The sequence below is a fragment of the Hemicordylus capensis genome, chromosome 2 (genome assembly GCF_027244095.1).
Source record: "Hemicordylus capensis ecotype Gifberg chromosome 2, rHemCap1.1.pri, whole genome shotgun sequence".
Lineage (NCBI taxonomy): Eukaryota > Metazoa > Chordata > Lepidosauria > Squamata > Cordylidae > Hemicordylus > Hemicordylus capensis.
In genome coordinates this window covers 151,751,204-151,767,247 of record NC_069658.1, presented here as the reverse complement: position 1 = coordinate 151,767,247, position 16,044 = coordinate 151,751,204, and positions in this window count along the sequence as shown.

The window sequence follows — 16,044 nt, the reverse complement described above, 5'->3', positions numbered from 1 at the left end:
AGGAGATCCTCATGATGGGACATGCCCAAGCTGAAGACACTAATCTCTGGGATGGGAAGGATGTATTCAAACCCCTTGTCAAAGCACCGTGCGCTCCAAGGCTGCCTGTGCCGCTGAGTGGTCAGAACCTTATAGTGCCTAGGGGAACGGAGCAGCGGAAGGCCAGGTGGCTGGTGCTCTGCAGATCCCCGATAGTGGGATGGGCTGGAAAAAAGGCCGCAAAGGTAGCTGTGCTTCTGGTCGTTCACGCCATGAACCGAGTGTTGAGATCCGAGTAGGCTGGGTGAATGCATGATCCGATCCTGCCAGTCGAGGTGCCTTTAGAAACTCTGTTCCCCAAAGAGAAGTGACGGGAAAAGACAAGGAGGGTGTTGGACTTGTGAATGTGTCTGGTGCGATGAACGCCAAGCCCTGGGCCCATCAGGCTTGTGCTACAATCATTCCCCTGGCTGGACAGGGGAAAGGCAGAATGAAGGAAGAATGTCAACTCTGGATCTATGAAAGTGAGAATTAACATTTTGGGAGGGAGGTGGTGTTCAGACCATGATGCACTGCATCTAGCTGGAAGGTGCAATATACCTTCTGTGCCAAGAGGGTACCTAGCTCAGAAATCCTTGAGCCAAGGTAATAGCTACCAGGAAGAGGGCCTTATAAGACAAGAGCTTCAGTGGACTGGTAGAAATGGGCTCGAAGGAGTCCTTCGTGAGAGCGTTTAGGAACTCAGTTGAAGTCCCCGGCAAAGAACACCTGACTAGAGAGCACACACACACACACACACACCCCGGGACCACATAGCAAACCCTCAGCCTCTCATTGCCCTGCTCTGACTGACAGCTGCTCTCAGGCAGAGCTCTTTTCCTAGCTACCCAGGATCCCTGCTCCTCCTCTTACCAACCCTGTCTGCTGTTCCTTTGCACAGGAAGCCCATAGAGTCCACCAAGGCTTCCACTCACAACCACCGGATGGGGACTCAGATCTTGCAGCTGGTGACGTGACAGGTTCTCACTCCTCAGAATCAGGAAGATGGGGCCTCTGGGGGTTCGCCTGCCCCTCTTTGTGTCTCTTCACACAAAAGTGTTCTTGCTGGGCTTCTCTACAGGCTCCTGGCACAGCTTCTTTGGGTAGGGCTCCACTGCTTCCCCAGCCACCTTGAACAATTGACAACCCAAGTGAATTTCAGCTCCTTCTTCCTTATACTACTGCTTCCCTGGCACCACATGTTCTCTTTCCCCCTGGCTCCACAGTAGCTGAATGGTCATTACAGCCCTGAATTCAGCTGGTGACTGGACTCTGTGGTCCTGCATGGTCTGCTAACTGACCCAATGACAGGTTCAGCATCTTCACCCATTTTCATTGGATCAGTCTGGGTCCCTAACAGTTACATAGTGTGATGAGGTAGGCAAATCACCTCATAATCAGGTACCTACACATACACACATAGTACACACATACCTTTGATTCTGATGTTGATCTTATTATAACTGGCACAAATTCTCATTTGGCCTACTTTCTTTCAGACCAGAACTACAAGAGCTGCCCAGGGACTTCCTGGAAGTTGAATTTTACCTCTAGCCTCCATTGCTGCATCTTTTGCTCAAATTCACACTGAAAATGAATGGGGAAAATGGGGGTCCTTGCTTGATCAGGCTGTCATCTCCCATACTGATGTTGTGTTGGGCTAACTAAGTGCAGCCTATGTCATTCTCACCACATCTGAGGACATCTGAAGACAGTAGCAGAACCTCTTGAGCTGCCTGTATGTGCTCCAGCTTCAAACTGCCTTGAATTAAGACAAATATCTTCCAGCTTTGACGCATTCCAGGGGCTACTGGCCTCAGGCCTCCTTTCAGACGATCTCAGCAGGTTGGCATAGATTGAATTCTTCAAGCCAGAATTCTCTTGCAAGGTAAACACTACGGATGCAAATGCTTCATACCAATGACTGCCCCTTCTCACAGCACCTGCAGTTCTGTCTGAGGGTGTTAAGACCTGGAGCTACCAGAACAGCATGTCTTTAACTAGTAATATCCTGTGTGCCACAATAGAACATCATCCTAAATTTTTTTTTTTAAGGTTTTGTAAATTGTGGATGATGCAAGTCATTTAATGGTACTAGAGAAAGACAGGCTGTTCTGGTAGCTCCAGGTCTTAACACTCACATCAGTTTCGGAGGAAGAATACAACTGAAGGAAGCCCGGGTGGGTGCACAGCTGGGGGAGTCAGTCATGTGACTTGCCTCTGTGGGGGCCCTCCAAGGCAGTGAGCCCCCAGACAACTGTCTCCCCTTGCCCTATTATCGTTAGGCCCCTGCACTGGTCTAGAAGGTAAACGTAAAGTGTGCTGTCATGTCATTTTTGACTCCTGGCACCCCCAGAGCCCTGTGGTTTTCTTTTGGTAGAATACAGGAGGGGTTTACCATTGCCATCCTCCACTCAGTGTGAAATGATGCCTTGCAGCATCTTCCTATATCGCTGATATATATGAATATGAATGAGAGGGAGGGCATTTTAAAATCTTGTCTCTGGGCCCACTCCAACCTCGCTACGCCCCTGGAAACACTGCAGTGAAGGCTAACCCTTAGCCTTGAAGCCTGGGTCACTGGTTCTCATTTAGTTCGTTATCTAGACCCGTTACCGTTGTCCCAGGTCCCACTCTGCCCCACGGCAGCCAATCTGTGACGGGCCCTGGGGGTGCCAGCAGTCAGTGGGATCTACCAAATGAGGCCAGAGAACCTAACTTAATGGGCAAGAGCGAGAAGCAGTTTCAAGGTATATCAAACATCGGTGGCCCTAAAGACATATTTCAAACAGAGAAAACAGTGACCATTGCACTAGGTAAGACCCCCTCCTCCAACCACACACACACACACCCCAATCTCCAGAGGTGCCCCTCCCCACAGAGCCCCCTCACCGCTCCCGTCATCATTGCCTGTCCCTCAGCACTGCTCTCTGCCATTCAGGATCTGTCGCAGCAGGACTGTCTCCTCAGGAAAGTCTCCATCCTTCCAGCCTTGTTCTCTCCTCCTCCTCCTCCTCCTCCTCCCCCCCCCCCGGGCTCTTCCTTCTCCCTTGTGGAGGCAACCACAATCAAGAGAGAAATGACCTATCAGAGGCAACATTTGATCAATTGTTGCTTGGTTTATCACTCAAAGCAACTCTTTGAAGAAAGAGACATTCTGGAGTAACTCCCATCAGAACGTGGGGATTTCTTGCTAGAAAACAATCCTGATCCAGTGCCCAGTTCCCCCAACAGTATTACTGTTGAAATTAGCAGCAGCAGCTGCTGCAGGGTGCTATAGGGAGCCACAACAGAAGCACAGTCTCTGCCCTGAAGAGGTACACAGGAGAAACATTTGGAAAGAAAGAAGGAGGGGGAAATAAGGGGGAAGAGGACAGAGGCACTCTTCCCCCTGGACTTCTGGGTAGAAGCCCAGGGAATCCACACCCCCTGGGGGGCCCCCCAAATCCTCCTTAGTCTGTCCCAGGAGATGTGGTTGCCTTGCAGACAGCCCACACTGTGCCAGGTGGCCAAGCATGACCAAGCATGACTTTAGAGACAGAGAGGAAGTAGGGAAAGAAAAATGTAAGATGGGAATATATTAAATTGCATGTTGAAATGATTCTGCTAATGCATAAAGATTGACTGATTGAGTGCCGTCAAGTCGGTATCGACTCTGTCTTCAACATGGTATCGACTCTGTCTTCAACATGGCCTTTAAGGTCTCTCAGTGGTGCATTCATTGTTGTCATAATCGAGTCCATCCACCTTGCTGCTGGTCATCCTCTTCTTCTCTTTCCTTCAACTTTTCCCAGCATTATGGAGTTCTCAAGGGAGCTGGATCTTCGCATAATGTGTCCGAAGTATGATAGTTTTGCAGTCAGTCAGTCAGTCAGTCCTTTATTACGGTCATGGACCAGTGCATAGCTAAAACATACATACTTACATGCTTACATATAAGAAAAGAGACTCAGTATAATAAAACGGACAGATTATAACACAATAGTACGAAGTTAAAATTAGAACAGTTATGGTGAACTCCAAATAGGTCTGACTGAAGACCTTATTAAGCAGAGCACCCTCCATTGCAATCATGAAATAGGAATCACAGGGGAAGGAAAGAAAAGAACAGAACATTATTGAAAACCTGAGCGGATGGTGCAAATGATATGACAATACCTTGCCATTTTGATGATTAGGTTGTCATCAGAACTGGACAATAAGTACTTCAAATAGAAGTCATCCAAGTGCCTGGGAAAATATTGCAACAAAGGGGACACTAAGCTTAAGCGGGTGTCCCTATAAAAGTTACAATAAAGTATGGCATGCGCAATTGTCTCCACTTGACCAGACCTGCAAGGGCAAAGTCGAGCAGAAAAAGGGGTACCTTTAAATCTTCCCTCCATGACAGCAGATGGAAGCGCATTAAGACGGGCGAGCGTCAGAGCACGTCTAATTTGGGGATGGTAACTAGACTTAGACAGCTAGCTGGTTTAGTGTTGAAGATTTGATCCCCTAGAAAGATAGTCTTAGGCAGAGAAGCGACTTCTTCCTGCAGTTCCATGTCCATGATACGTTGTTTAATCTCAATCCTGGCACGATCGTATCCCAATTTTATAATCTCATCCTGAGAGAAACCATAGTGAGCCAATTTGTCAGCAATTTGGGTCTGCCACTTAAATCGGAAACAATCAGTCTTAATAAGGGGGGCCAGTCCTACGCAAGAGAAGACAAATTTTAACCAAAATAATATGATAGTCCTCCAATAGCAAGTTTCCAATCTAATCATACCCACCTCTTGTCTAAGCGCAGCATTGGGCACGCATCGGGGGACTAACAATATAGATCTCAGAAATTTAGAATGCAGGGTTTCTAAAGCCATAAAGTTGCTGACAGGTCCTATTTGGGCTCCGTACAGCACTTGGGAGTGGACTTTAGATACAAACAGTTTAACTGCAGCGGGGATGTAAGAAGCCCCCCTCAAGAAATGAAAAGAGGTAATAAACCTACATAAACCTACCTGTTTTGCATAAACCTACCTGTTTTATATTATTACATTCTTGTGAGTTACGCTGCTGCTTCTTTATTTTATACATTTTTATCCCGCTCTTCCTCTGAGGAGCTCAGAGCAGTCTACATGGTTATATTTTTATCCTCACAACAACCCTGTGAGGTAGATTAGGCAGAGAGATACATGATTGGCCCACAGAGTCACCCAGTGAGTTTCATGGGTGAATGGGAATTCGAACTCGGGTCTTCCCAGTCCTAATCCAACACTCTAACCACTACGCTATGCTGTTTGTACCCTCATGAACCCACATGTTAAAAATACTGCATGTGTCACAGTGTATGTGTGTGCGTGTAGGGGGATGATGCTTAACTTGCAGTGGGTGGGGGTGGGGTGGGTCTCCAAAGGCCTTTAGGTCCAGGCTACAAAGTTACCTAGATGCACCTCTGGGGAAGGATAGGTGTTCACTTACATTTGCTCATGCTCAGTTTTAATAGAGAATAAAGATCAGCGTGCCAAAGGTTTCACAGAAAAGCTAGGTGCTCCTCGGAATATCCCAGGAAATGTGTGGCTGAAGCCATTTGAGCACACATTGCCTGCATTCCAAGCAGGGTCAGCTCTTCCGATGAAGCAAGAGATGCGTTGCATCGGGCACAGCTTGCTGGAAGCCGCAGAGTGCCACCCACTGGGCTGGGAAGGTGCCGCTGCCGATGGAACTTGAAGAAAAGCAGCAACAGTCTCAGAGTGTGCTGTGCCCTCAGCCTGTGCCCCAACCCCCTCCTGTGTGTCCTGGGGTGGGGGGCTCCTGCCTGTCTCTTTCAGGGCATGGAATCTGCATACAAGTGGATTGCAATTTGCAAAGATAGACAGACTAGCTGAGGTGGGGGGTGGACTCAGCTTCCCTTTGTTCTGCTCAGTCTGAGTCAACAAGTCATCAAGTCAAAACAAAGGGACTCTCTTTGTTTTGCAAAGAGACGCTCAAACAAACTAGACCAGAGCCAGTAGAAAGAGGCTCTCCTCCTCCCCTTGCTTGCTCTCTGGGCTAGACTCTCTGTACATGCACATAGTCACTCCTCACCTCATGTGTGAGCAGAGGCGTAACTAGGGAAAACGGCGCCCAGGGCAAGCACTGAAATTGCGCCCCCCCCCCCATACATCTGACACACACCTTTCCGAAAACTTTTATTTTACCATAATATTACCTCAAAAATTACAAAATTTACCAAAATTACCAAAAATTACAAAAATTACCTGTGGGATGCACTCCCAGCAAAAATTCATAGTTTGGACTCGTTGTTGGCCTTCAAGAGAGCGCTAAAAACCCATTTGTTCAGTCTGACCTTCCTAGATTTTTAAATTCTTCTTAAATGTCTTAAACTTGTAAATCTGTTTTGATATTGTTTAAACTGATGGGTTTAAGTGGTTGTTTGTTTGTTTTGTTTGTTGGCCCAGAAAAAAATAATACCAAAAGGGAAATCAGTAAACTTGGTAGAGTCATTTTCCCCCTTGCAGCCATGTTTGCTAACAATTCAGAACTCTATTAAAACATTTACTAATTGTACTAATTAAGTTCCTTTCTAACCAGTTTGTCCCAGGAACTAATTGGTACATTTATGTTATTTGCAATTACAGCAAATAAATAAAACATACAATTGTGATTAGCAAAGTTACATTTATAACAAATAAGGGATGGAATATAAATTATGAATAAGCCTGATTGACAAATCTGACAACACCCTTTAGATTTTTATGTGGCAGAGGTCCAAATGCCAATCCTGGTGAATCAACGTGTTTGTAGATGGTGTTCCAAGACAAGGCCTGAAAGAGATGTAGCTCCACTGAAAGCTCTAATTTGGATGAAGCCCATAATTGGGAAAAGTGCAATGGTATTATCTTATTTCAAGACATCTTTGCTATTTTAAATTAAATTAAAAATTAAAAATTAAAACATGGCTTCTCTGATTAGTTTTTGGAGGCTGATTTTGATTTACTTAGAAGTAAAGAGTTCAACTCAGTGGACTTCCTCCCAAGTAAAAGTGCATAAGATTGCAGCTATAGAAGTGTGGCTTGCTCAGAGGCAGAATATTTTTCGCCAGTTTTGTTTTTACCCTAACCCTATGCTATTTATTATTATTATTATTATTACGTTTTCTATCCTGCTCTTCGTCCAAGGAGCCCAGAGCGGTGTACTACACACTTGACTGTACTACATACCCTGTGAAGCTGGTTAGGCTGAGAGAGAAGTGACTGGCCCAGAGTCACCCAGCAAGTCTCATGGCTGAATGGGGATTTGAACTCGGCTCTCCCTGGTCCTAGTCCAGCACTCTAACCACGACACCACGCTGGCTTATGCAAATCACCGTGCTGCATCTTGTGCAAATGGGGGGGGGGTGGGATCCACCCAGTGACATGGCTGCAGGAAGCGACTGCCAAGGAGAGGGGGTGCCTCCCTGCCCATGCTTGGCTGCAGGGAGGAGACGTGGTGGACAGGGAGCCTCTTAGTCAAGGGAAGAGAGTGGCAAGAGAGTTGGCCATTGCAAATTCACTAAGGGAAGGGGGGCGAGGGAAAGCCGTCAGTCACCCCCCCCCCCACTTCTGACAGTGGCTTCAAAACGTTAGCGGAAAAGCTGCGTGATTTTGCACCACTCCCTCCTGCAGTCTGGAAAGCACCCTGGAGTGGTCCCAAGAAGATTTGGCAATGTGCACACACGCACACATACCCTGCCACCTTCATCTCCTTCCCCTACACCCATGTATTGGTCATAAAACAATAAGGACTTGTGTAATATTGTGTAGCAGGTTAAGTAGAGAGACAAGTACAAGAATGAAGACTTGACTTTAAAAGTGAAATAAAGATAAGCACATACATGCAACCCTTAAAAGGTTTATAGTGCTGAATTTGGACTGGGGAGACCTAGTTCAATCCCCTTTCAGACATGAAGCTCCCTGGGTAATTCTGGGCCACTCACTTAGCCCCATTTGCTTCACAGGGTTGTTGTGAGGATAAACATAAATGTGCACACCACTCTGGACTCCTCAGAGGAAGCATGGAGTGTACATTTAGACATGAATAGAGAAATACTTCACTAAAACTATTCTGTGACTGCATTCTGCAGCAATGAGTAACTGCAGGTTTGTAAAGCAAAACAGTACAAAATAGAACTGGCAAATAACTGGTATGCACTTTTTTGTTTTTAAAAGAGGCTGTACTTGGGAGATCTAAAAATAATCCAAAAATTAAGCACAAGGCAAAGAAGACTCAATAGTAGTTCACTGTGTCATTTTTAAAAAAGAAGCTGAAAACCAGAATGGGGAAGCAAAGAGCACCCAGTATCATGGCTGGGTGGGAATTTGAACCTGGGTCTCCCCAGTCTCTGCCCAAGAAAACAAAAAGTGGGCACTGTGCATACACAGATGGGGGGGGGGGGAGGGGGAGGCTCTCCATGGGAGAAGGAGCCACCCCCTTCCTTCCTCTCACTACATCTTGAGCCACCCCCACTCCCTGCCCCTCTCATTTGGAATATAAATTATTTGTTGATGGTGATATGGCAGATACTGCCTAGGAAACAGGAGAGAGAGAGAGAGAGAATCAGCACCCCACCCCACCCCCCTAACAAACAGTAGACAAATCTCCAAAGTCATCCTCTTCACCATTCAAAGTTCAACTTGCAAAAGATGCAAAAGGCAAACTGGCTGGATATCTCTGCCTCTCTCGGGGATAGGCAAGGACATTAGACTTAATAAAAGAATTAGTAAGCCATTTAGGAGGTGCAACTTGTAAAACACACACACCCCAAACAACCAAACACCCTAAACACAAACATACTGTCCGTCAGAGGAGAGTAACCATTTTTTCCTCACGTGCAGGTTAGGTGCTAATTGGGAAAGCGTATCTCCGGCTCAGTCAGCAATCCCACTCCTTGCTGATTTGAACGTTGCCAGCAAAGAGTTTTGGGTGGAGCACAATCAGGAAGCAAATCGCTGCATGGCTGCTCGCTACTCTTTTGGCCGTGCTAGAGTGTACAGGGGGGCGGGGCGAGCTGGGAGAGGTTACAGACGTTTCTTTGCTTTTCTCTCTCCCCAGCTTGTTGGAAGCCCTGCCCTTCTCCTCCATGTCAGCTCTGCATGTGCTTCACAAGCTGTGGCCCAATTGCGGTCACCCCATCGCCTTTCTCTCCATAATCTTTCCCCTTCTAATTCACCCGCACACTCTCCTTGTCTCAGAGAACGACCGACCTGTCTTTCCATCACCTGGCATCGGCAGCCTTCCACAAGTTTCTCCTTGGGGGCAACCCTTCTCCGTACACCTGCACTAACCTTCCCCACGTCTTCCTTTGCCATTGAGACTATTACCCATTCCTCTTCTCCCACCGCAGCACTTCCTTTGGTCCGTATCCCTTCGCCTGGAGCCGTACCCGCTCTCGTTGCCCCCGCCCCCTGCTTACACCCCTAGCTCATGGAAAGCCTCCGCTTCACTCCCTGCCTTCCTGCCGAGGGAGACTGGGGTGGGGTCGAACCTTGCCGGCTAGCTGGGACAGATCTATCTATATCGGAGTACACAGGTTCCGCTGGGCTGCCTGGCTTGCCTACCCCACCCCACTGGCTAGGCATTCCTAGGGCCGGGGAGACTGAGAGCGAGAAAGAGGCAGCACCGAAGGAGATGTCGGCACGGCAGGAAGCGTTGAAGCAGCACATGGGTTGGGGTTGTGACAGAAGCAGGAGGCATCAGCCAGGAACCAATGGTGGGAGAGCACCGTGACTGGCAAGTCGCGCCTGCGCCGAGGGGGGGAGGGGCGCCGCAGCCGACACAAAAATTTTTACAAAAAAAAATTTTTTTTTGCAAAAAAAAAAAATTGGGGGAAAGGAAGGGGATTGGCGGGGGCACTTTTTGGTGCCCCCTACCAAGTGGCGCCAGGGGCACGTGCCCCCCCTGCCCCCCCCATCGTTACGCCCCTGTGTGTGAGGCTCTTCAGATCAGAGTGAGGAGAAAGGAGACATGGGGAGCAAGACCACAGGCACAGTCTCATTTCAAAGAGGAAGCATCCTTTAGCATTCCTCTTTCAAAAACAGTAAGCAAAAATGGAGGGGTGCAAATGGGGGATGTTTTGTGAAATGGGGAGATACCGGGCATGGAATCACTCTGTGTCTGTGATTCTGGAGATGGCAGAGTACTGAATGCAAAACATGCAGTGCCTGTAGAATCCAGGGCAAAAATGCAGTATGTTTTAGTTGCTTAATGCAGTATAATGTTCAATTTAATTTTCAGCATGATTATTTTGAGTAAATTGAGTAGAATTTACAGGCATAGGTAGGGACTATTTTTGAAAGGGTGAAAATAAGGAGCAAGCACTACTTGAGTGTTTTGCCCGCTTAATCATGAATGTATGCACAAAATTGAGATTAATTGGCACAAAGGAAAAAGCCTGTGTGTGATCTTGTGTAAGTTTCCATGATGAGATAGAGGGGAGTAAGAAGGATTTTGTGAAGGTGGTTGTTCATGCTGGCCAGTGAATTGCTGTGAAATGAATACCTTACTTATATGTTACACCTTAGTTTAAAGAATATACATACAGATCTCTCTCTCGATATCTCTCTCTCTCTCTCTCTCACACACACACACACACACACACACTCCTCATTCAGTGCTGGACATGTAAAGGTAAAGTGTGCTATTGAGTTGGTGTCTACTCCTGGTGACCACAGAGCCATGTGGTTGTCTTAGGTAGAATACAGGAGGGGTTTACCATTGCCATCTCCTGCGCAGTATGAGATGATGCCTTTCAGCATCTTCCATGTAGCACATGTATCAATGTGGTGTAGTGGTTAGAGTGCTGGACTAGGACTGGGGAGACCCGGGTTCAAATCCCCATTCAGCCATGAAACTAGCTGGGTGACTCTGGGCAGGTCACTTCTCTCTCATCCTAACCTACTTCACAGGGTTGTTGTGAAAGAGAAACTTAACACCGCTCTTGACTCCTTGGAGGAAGAGCGGGATATAAATGTAATAATAATCTGTAAGGGACAGAGGAGCCATGAGATTTCATAACCCCATGAGAAATGAACCTGTTCTTCTATATGCCATAAATAATATAGCTTGAGGGGCAGATACTTTTCTCTTCTCAGCTATCCTGGAGACCTTACTTCTTGTAAAGTCAGAGCCAGAGGTGAGGGACTGGAAGTGAGATATAATGTTTTTGTGTGCCACACTGTGCATGGCCCATTATTTGCATGTTTGAACATAGGAAGATAGGAAGCTGCCATATACTGAGTCAGACCATTGGTCGATCTAGCTCAGTATCGTCTTCACAGACTGGCAGCAGCTTCTCCAAGGTTGCAGGCAGGAATCTCTCTCAGCCCTATCTTTGGAGAAGCCAGGGAGGGAACTTGAAACCTTCTGCTTTTCCCAGAGCAGCTTCATCCCCTGAGGGGAATCTCTTCCAGTGCTCACACATCAAGTGTCCCATTCATATGCAACCAGGGCAGAGCCTGCTTAGCTAAGGGGACAAGTCATGCTTGCCAGCACAAGACCAGCTCTCCTTCTGTTGTATCAGTTTGAATCTGTAACTGACATTTCCATCAGTTCCCCCTAATTGTCCTTTCAAGTGGCAATCACAAAAGCTGATGACAAAGGTGTGCTATCCCTTTAAATGCCACAGGCCTTGGACGGTTCTAAGCCAGGCCTGCCTTCTGACAACTGGGATGGATTCTTCAGCCTTGAATTTTTAAAACAGGCTTGGCTGCTGTTCCCTGATGGCTTGCTTGAATTATTGCAGTCCTCAATTCCGTCTCTCTTTATTTTATTTTATTTTATTTTATTTTATTTATTTGTCAGACTTATATACCGCCCTTCCAAAATGGCTCAGGGTGGTTCACAACATGATAAACAATGAAAACAAATGAACAATTAAAATCAAACTATTAAAACTGGGTAGCCATTCCCCAGGTCATCAGTATCTAGCCAGCAATGACTCTCTTCCCTGGTAAACTGACTTCCTGAAAGGGAACAGGCACCTTAGCTCTTTGCCTGCCCTTCCTCCTTCAGCTCTGACTCCATCTTCAGCCTTCTTCCTAAGACTTCCGTCCCATGCAGTATCTTCCACCCAGTCTGCCTGAAACCCCCATCACAGGCCCTTAAGTGTGTGTGTGAGAGAAAAAGAGAGTGATGTGCACACACTGCCTTGATAGTGCTGCCCAGAAGAAAACTCTTTCTGCTCACTGATGGTAAGAATTAGAGGGAACGCTGGTGGGAGGGCCGAAACTGGTGCGGAGAGAGAAAATAAAACTGTGCTATTGTAGGACTGAAGGGCAGATTATCAAGTGACTTATAGAGTGAATTAAGATGCCATCCACTTCAGTTTCTAACTATCCTGCAGGAACTGGGCTACATAGGAACACATCTATCCAAACTATTTCATTAGCATAGAATGGTGCTTTCTTAATAGTTACAAGTGAGACTTCATTGGAAGTTTTAATAGTAACCTATAAGTAACAGAGCCAGCGTGGTGTAGTGGTTAGAGTGCTGGACTTGGACCGGGGAGAGCCAAGTTCAAATCCCCATTCAGACAGGATACTAGCTGGGTGACTCTGGGCCAGTCACTTCTCTCTCAGTCTAACCTACTTCACAGGGTTGTTGTGAAAGAGAAACTCAAGTGTGTAGTACACCGCTGTGGGCTCCTTGGAGGAAGAGCGGGATATAATATGTTAATAACAACAACAACAACAGAAAACAGAGTTTAGATATCAACAGTTAACAGGAAAAAAATTAATTATTAAATGAAACCAAAAAAAGGGCTGTAAAACCCACCCATTCTGCTGAAAACCTGGCGCCCTCCCCACATATGTTCCCCCGCCCTCTCAGTGCCCCAGTCCGGCCCTGGTCCCTCCGCTCCAACCCGATCATCACGCCCTGCTGCTGGCGCCGCTGTTACTGTGCATCACGTGGACCTGCCTGGCGCCTGCGTGCAGCATCCCAGCCATCTCCCGCTGGCGCCTCCTTCCTCTTCCCGCGCTCCAGACGCTGTGCTTGCTGTGACTCCCCTCTCAGCTTGTTGCGGGCATTTTGTGGGGGGGGGGGGAGGTTTAAACAACAGGCAGCAGCAACCAACCAAGCCAATTCTCTTGTTTTCCTGCGTGCGGGTCCGGCCGTTCCCCTTTCCCTGCTCTTGAGGGAGGACGGAGCTGCCTGAGCAGATGATACCAGACAGGGTGAAAAGCTGTGGAGGAGCTGCGCCCTGGAAGGAGTGGGAAACAGGTTCCCCTTTCCCTGCTCTTGAGGGAGGAGCTGCCTGCCTCAGCCTATTAAATCAGCGTTAACAATGAGCAGCCTGACATTGACTCAACTAAGTTTCCTTCAGCTGAGGTTGAATCCTTAGTATCATGATCCCAACCTGATCCATCTGTTTGTTTTCCTGGCTGTCCATGGTATCCTCCAAAGTCTTCTCCAGCACCAAAGTTCAAAAGTGTCGATGCTTTTTCTATCTGGCTTCTTCAAAGTCCATATATATTATATGCCTAATTATATTAGATACAGTGTTATGCACATAATTACATGAAATCTTTGTGTATTAAATTTTGAATACAGACTAATTGTATTTCGAATTTTTATTTTTCACGATAACTAAGGGCGCTCAACAGAATGTTGCATCTGGGCGCCAGATCCCCTAGAGCCGGCCCTGCTTAGAGGTCTGTGTGTCAACATCCTCTGTCTCTCTCTCTCTCTCCTTTGCTTTGTCAGAGTATTACAGCAGGAATTCTCTTCCTGCCCTAATCAACAGAAAGCGGCTCTTCTGCAAAGCAACATCAAACCTATTATTGGTTTATTGGTTTATTTAATTTTTATACTGCCTGATATAGACATCTCTAGACAGTTTTGCTGGGAATTGTTTGCTGGAATTTAGTTGCTGGGCATTGTTTAAGTACACCTAATGCTTCTTAGCCCTTCTCTTTTTATCTTGGACATTTTCAGTGCAAACCTAGGGGGCCTCCTGCGCCGCTGCCTGCACACGCCACTGCCCTGGCCCCCGCACCACTCCTTGCCCTTTTTGCCACCTTTTTGCAGCCACCATGTGCATGGCCGGTGAGGGTGGGGGTGATCCAAGCAGGCATCCCTCCATGGTGGTGGTGGCGATGGGCAGAGCAGCCGCTGGGCCTGTCATCCAGGGGCTTGTGATGATCTACTCCCACTGCGCAGGTGCGCTGGAGTGCCTCGCAGTTCTCAAGGGCTGCTCCGCCCAGCGACACGGAGGGGAGGCCTGCTAGATCAACCTCCCACCCCCGGCCACGCACATGGCAGCAAAAATTCTGAAAAACACTGGAGGTTCAGCGCAGCCGGGCAGCGGCAGGGTTGTTGTGAATGGTCATAACCCATCATAACCAGAGGTACCAACTCAGAAGCATGATGAAATATAGGCCTGTGTCTGATTTATTTTAAGAGTTCAGTTCAATGTCTGAACTGGAGGTGAATCTCATGACTGCCTGGTCAATGATTTGTAGAGTCAGGGGAATGGAGCATTGTTTATCAGGGTTTGCGGAAACTCACTGATACAATGGGTCAGGCTTAATTACCAGTCTCACACTGCTGAAATTAACCTGTGTCCAGTAACAGGATGCTTCTGCCTTAAGTCAAAGGTGTTGATTAACTTGCCTCACTCATGCTTACCCTTTTGATGTTACTTTGAATATTCTTTGGTTGCAAATACACACTAGATAGAGGTATACAAGAAATAATGTCTCACACAAATAGAATTAACTCCCTCTCACTAATTGCTAACTTTTAACACCTTCTGGGACCAGGCTAGCACATCTGGGATGCAGATTTGCTTTTGGACTTTCTCCCCTCCTCAAGATAACAGCTAACAGGAGATGAGAGTGAGATCTCTCTGGACTGATCAAATATCCTGAGCTAATTTTGATATTTAAAAGACAATATTCCAAGGATAGCAGGAATAAATGCCTTTTGTGATCCAGAAGACTAAAAAGGGACATCAAAGGATGGAACCACTATAAGAAGGAGTCTCTGGACATGGCAGTTTAGCAGTTCTGTGCCTACGGGCATTCTGCTCACACGCTAGCTATCTTGTGCCTACAGAAAGATTTGCTCAGGAACTCTGCTCATGGACAGGAACTGCCTGTGACTTCTACTGGGCAGTGAGAAGTCAAGACTTTTCCCCAGCCATGGCACCTTCACTCTCTGCCTCGCTCTGAGCAAACTGTCTGCTTGACCACCAGAAGCCAGACCATCGCTCTGTTGCTGTTCCCAGTTACAGTCTCTCCTCTTCAGCTGAAAGATCCACCATTCTCCAGCCTGGTAAATATGCTGCTCCTACAAGCCTGGAATTCCTTCATCCCTTCCCCTTCTCCTGCTCCCTTCCCCTTGTCCCCTTACTAATTTCTGATCCCCCAAAAACCTTACCAGCCCTCAGCCTTCCTTCCTCCCCCCCCCCCTTTTCCGCCTATATCTAAACTGTAAGAGGCTCTAGGAAGATTTAATTGCACACACATATGTCATTGAGGCACACTGGGTGGAAAATATTGGTACTGGCTAGATGTTCTGTTTTAATACTGTTAGCAATTCTGCTTTGCTAGGTTGTTTTTCAGCCTTTTATGTTCAATAAAGCCCATTGAACATCTTTGAGGACTAGTTTGATCTCCTTCCTTCTTTGCAATCCAGATCATACGTGGTCATCAATATAAAAGAACAAGGTCACGTTGGTGACATTATGGTCCTGACCTGTTTTGTATACTGGCTAATGAGCATGTTTGGTATATAGATCAGGCCTGGTCTGTAACAGGGTGGGCACGGGGTGGTAGCAGAAGGCCCCCCTGACATTTTCCCCAAGGTCGGGGGGTAAGAGCGCCTCTGCATCCAACTGCCAATAGCAAGATATCTCCACAACCTGCTTCTCTGCACTAAGGAACAACCTAGGTGAGAAGAAAAATGCATATTTTCAAATACTCAGCCAAGGCAGCATGTGGCAAATGTAATTATTTATTTAATAAATTAACATTTGCTATAGAACAACTTCTTCTTCTTCTTCTTC